We start from the raw sequence: 5309 nt of genomic DNA on the forward strand, positions 1-5309 counted from the left end.
TTCACTGCCTCTCGTGTTGGCTACCACCCCTATGGGCTCAGCACTGACAAGGGGACGAGAGGCTGCTTCTCATTCCGCAGGGGAGCCTGAAATGTGGGGGAAGCCTCTGCACTCTCCAGGCTACCTTCAGGAAAATAAGGGGGTAGAGGCTGTAGCTTTTCTCCTCTTGCAGTGTTTTCAGGGCCCGGAACACAGAAGGCACACATTGTCCCAGCATATTTACATTTTAAGATGCTCCTGGAGGGGACAATGTTTGCTCTAAAAGAGCATTTCTGATGGGGGCATTTCTGCCACCTTGAGGGAAAGGTTGGCCCAGACAGGCCACCTCTGCCTCGGTTGGCTTCACTTCCCATGCAGGGAGGGAGCAGGAGCACATTTTGGAGGTTACCACTCACCCCACAACCCAACATGAATGAGTCATTGGCTTATGACCTGCTCCCCCCGAGGCGTCCTCAAAGGCTCCCTGGGTCTTGGGAACACAGGGTCAGAGCTAGTCAGAGCCAGCACATCAAAGCACCACATATCCAGGAAGAAGAGCTTCTCTTCCTCATCATCAGCGACACCATCCTGGTTGTCATCCCTGAGCTGTGTTAAGTAGGCACTTCCCCTAAGAGAGTTAAAGGGGCACTCGTGAGATACTAAGAAGACTCCTTCCCCCAGCCCCAGGCTTCCTTGTACCTTTTGCCTCTTCATTCTGTCTGCTGCCTTCTGGGAAATGATGGGACTGGCAGGCTGTACTGGGCAGCAGGGATAGCAGGGCTGTTTGCTCTGCCCTCAGGAAGGCAGATAACCCCTAGAAACAGGAAGAGCCAAATGAGGTTGTGTGAGTCTGAGGCAGAAACATTAGTCGTGAGAGCAAGACTTGCATTTGCAAGAGCCAGGCTGTGTGTGTGTTTGTGTGTGTGCATGTGTGTGTGTGCATGTGCGTGTGTGTGTCTGTGTGTGTGTGTGTGTGTGTGTAAAACTGGATGGCCAAGAGCCGACCCCTGGAGGGCACGGAGACAGGGAAGAAAACAGAGTGAAACAAAAATATTTGTGTAGAAGGCATAAAAGTTATAATCACAGACTCCACTGTGTAAAGGCATAACTTGCTTTATTTATCTCTAGTGTATATGAACTTAGCCTCCCTTTCCATTCAGCCTGTGAAAGGAGATAGTGCTTGGGCCATTTGGTAGAAGAAGGGGATGGGAGATGATCAAAACCCCAAGTAAGGTTCATATCCAATATGGTGTCTAAGCAGCAAATGACTAATGGCTGAAGAAGGAGACTAGACAGAGGATTAGAGGCAGCCATGGGGCTGGTGCAGCTGTGGAGAGCTCTGAGCAAAGAAACAAGGTTGGCAGGTGAGGAGGCCTAGGATAGAGGCCAGAAGGCCAAGCCTGGGGCTGTGCAGCCAGTGGCCATGGTGGCACAGCAGGCACTGGCTGGGCATTGGCTGGGCATGCAGATGCCCAAGGCCAGCTGTGCCACGTAGAAGCCCTGAGGAAGTGAGGGTAATTAACCCCTGAACAACCCAGATCATCTTCAGGGGAACAGCCAGCAGCAGAGGAGGAGAAAATCTTGACTTTGGCTGAAGTTTCCCACAGGAGACTTTTTTTTAAAGCTGGAATTGGTCTGAGTGAGCTAGAATTTCCAACCCAAAGTTTTCTGCTGCTAGTGGAAATTCGAGGTCATGGGCTAAGTTAATATAAGCTAGAGGTAAATAAAGCAAGTTATACCTTTGCACAGTGGAGTCTGTGATTATAACTTTTATGCTGTCGATACAAATATTTTTATTTTTATTTCATCCTCTTGGGGAGGGTATTCCTGGTATTAATAAGTTCATTTTTTTAGATAAGGAAAGCAAGGTTCGGAGATGTTTTAAAAGCCATACAAGGCCACAATGGAGAGAAAATTGTTGAGAAAGATTTGAACTTGGGTTTGTCAAACTCCAAAACCACTGTCACCATTTGTCCAAGTGCAGCCGGTGGCCCATCTGCAGCAGAATCCAAGGAGACTTGTTTAACAGGAAGGGATTTGGTTCCATCTCCAGACCGAATTAGAATATCTGGGGGTAGACACCCCAAATCTGCATTTTTACCAACTGCCCAAGGAGTTCTGAGGTATCTTCAAATACCCACTGATCCCTGTTCCCCTGCCTCCCGGGAAGAATATATTCCAGTCTTCCGGGGGGAGTTGGGCCTTGGGTCTCCCCACTCTGCCATTGTCCACTGGGGCTGGAGGTGGCTGCCACAGAGGGAGGCCAGTCATTCTCTAGATTACTTCCTGGGGGCTGCCTTGGCCCTAGCCTAAAGCAGTGTGGTCTGCAGACCACAGGCATCACATCACCTGGGAGCTTAGTCCCAGCCCTACTAAATCCAAGTCTCTGGGGGGTGGGGCCTAGGAGATTTGAATGCCAAATTGGACAAGAACTGGCCTAGGGGCAGGAGGCCTTGGGCTCTGATGAGCTTCCCAGTAACAGCCGAAATAAACTCTTTTCTAGCACTTACAATGTGCCAGGCACGGTGCCAAGTGCATTAGGGGTTTCAACATGTCGCCTCCTCACAGCTCTCAGAGGCAGGACTATTACTGTCCTTATTTTCAGCCAAGGAGGTGACTCGGGCTCAGACAGGATGGTTGCTGAAAGGCACACAGGTCCTGAGTGGCAGGGTTTGGGCTGACCTGCAGGCTGGTAGCTCATCATCTGCCTTCAGAACCTGAACCCAACTCACGGCCAAGGCTCTGCAGGATCGGGGATGAGGAACTTGTTCTCACAGCCAGCTTGGCCAGATCTCTGTACAGCCATCAAGCTCACAAAAGTTGAGGCTGAAACTGCTGTCCAGATGGAGGTCTTCTTTTTTTTTTTTTTTTTTGAGACGGAGTTTTGTTCTTGTTGCCCATGGTGCGATCTTGGCTCACCACAACCTCTGCCTCCCGGGTTCAAGCGATTCTCCTGCCTCAGCCTCCCGAGTAGCTGGGATTACAGGCATGTGCCACCACGCCTGGCTAATTTTGTATTTTTAGTAGAGACAGGGTTTCTCCATGTTGGTCAGGCTGATTTCGAACTCCTGACCTCATGTGATCTGCCTTCCTTGGCCTCCCAAAGTGCTGGGATTATAGGCATGAGCCACGGCACCTGGCCCCAGATGGAGGTCTTCTTAAAAGGCCCAAGGTGCTGCCCAGTGGCCCTGTCTACCTCTCCTGCCTTGTGCCAGTACCTCTTGCCTCCCTGCTCATCAGCTCCAACCTCACTGGCTCCTCTCAGTTCCCTCAACACCAATGTTCCTGCCCAGCGGCTTTGTGTGTGCTGCTTTCCTGGAACATTCTTTTCTCCCTCTCTCCCCCTTCAATATCCTTCTTCACAAGTCCTAGGACCACCCACTGAAAGTACATCTTCTCCTATTATTCTCTTTTCCAGAACTTCATTTATTTCCTTCAGAGCAATGCAATGATAATCAATAACTAATCGACTTCTTAGTCCATTGCTGTCTGTCGCCCCCATCATGTGCGAGCTACATGAGGGCAGGGGCCGTGTGTGCGTTGCTCACTCTCTCTGCACCTATCAGCACTGGGCACACAGAAGATTCTCTATATTTGTTAAAGGACTGTTTCTTCTCAGCCTAGTAAAATTAGGACTAGGTTTCACTCTATGTGGCAGAAGTCCACCTTACTGTGGCTTAACCAGATAGGGGTTTTATTTCTGTCATATAGCAAGTAGTCATCTGAGGTGGGCAGTCCAGGGCTGGACAGTGACTCCTGGGTATACTGGGGACCCAGACCCTTCTGATCTCTTCTGCTTCACCATTCTGCTCTATTTTGACCTCTGCTTTCAAGATGGCTGCTCTACCTTCCTTGTGACGAAATTCCAGGCAGGAAGAGCAAGGGGCAAACAAGTGAGCCAGCCGAGGTGGCGGGTCCAGAGACTTCGCCTTACACTATATTTGTGGAAACTGTGTCATGCGGCCATGCCTAGCTGCAAGGTAAGCTGGGAAATAGCTCTATAGCTGGGCGTATTGCTGCCCCAAAGAAAATTGGAGTTCTGTGGGCAAGGAGGAAGGGAAGAACGGATATTTGGAAGGAGCCAGCAGAGTCTGCAGCAGCTTCTCTGAGGGGCAGGGAGGATCTGAAGAGGCCTCAGAACCCATTTCTTGCTCTAGTTTATCAAGGACCTAATCCTAAAGCCATATAATTATCCAGATGTTTTAGCCCAACCCGCTCATTTTTGCAGTTATGAAGACAGGGGCCTCACGAGGCCCCACGTGAATTTAACAGCTGGGAGAAGACTAAGGCCAGGGGGGTGCTCTAGTCCCAGCCCCACCGCGGCTTCCTTCCATCATAGATTGAGGGTCCACCCCTCTGGGTCTCCTCAGCAAGCCCAGAGAGATGATGGCGGGGGTTTAAGTTTATCAAATAAAAGCTCAAGACGTAGACATGCAAGTTGTAGAGCTGTTACAGAAGAACCTCCTTTTTATAAACCCTGAACGTTTTTTCCCCCATTTTCTGAAGTATATAATGCTAAACAGCAGCTCCATTTTTCAACATACTGCTTGCTGGTGTTTTTTTTTTTTTTTCTTTTTCCAACAAACTGCTCTTTTTAGGTATGTTTTTTCATCCTTTACACCAGCAAAATTTATGAGCATCTATTTAAAAGAAAAAAAGCATTGGAAAAACTGAAGAGAGAAAGAGCAATTCTACATATGGAAAGCTATAAAGAACCACAGCGAATGTGCTGCAGTTATTGCTTTCTTAAAAAAACAAACCAGGCAGGCAGTTTGGAATGTGAGGGGCCTGTGTGAGGCCAGGCTGGCCGGGAGGCCGTGGGGGCTGGGCCCTGGCAGGGATCCAGGGAGTGCAGTGAGGGGCCCTTCACGCCCCGATCCTCCTCCATGGCCCCTCTGACCACTCCAGCGAGAAACAGGGCCAGACAGAAAACGACTTTACTGAGAACATTTAATTTAATGTAAAAATGCCCCTTTAGGAAAACAAGAAGGCCCAGGCAGCCGGTCAGCACAGGCTGGGAGAGAATGCAGTGAACATGGGGCCTGTCGGAGCTTCCCAGACTGGTGGTGGGAACCACACCAGCACAGAGTCAACAGCAGGCAGGGGAAGGCCTGCGGGGCCCCAGGGCCAGAGGCTAGGACGGGCAAGCCAGATCGGATTTGGGAAACGTGTTATCATTTCCAAGGACTATCCCAAGTACGTGGGGTAGGAGAACCTTGAAGGCCAAACAGGCTGCCTGGATTTGTCCTTCCGGACGCCACCCGCTCCCCCCCCGCCGCCCATTATTTATTGCTGTCACTTTGTTGATGTTCCAGAGCCAGGCCTGGCTG

This window comes from Gorilla gorilla, chromosome 6, assembly GCF_029281585.2.
Source record: "Gorilla gorilla gorilla isolate KB3781 chromosome 6, NHGRI_mGorGor1-v2.1_pri, whole genome shotgun sequence".
Taxonomy (NCBI): Eukaryota; Metazoa; Chordata; class Mammalia; order Primates; family Hominidae; genus Gorilla; species Gorilla gorilla.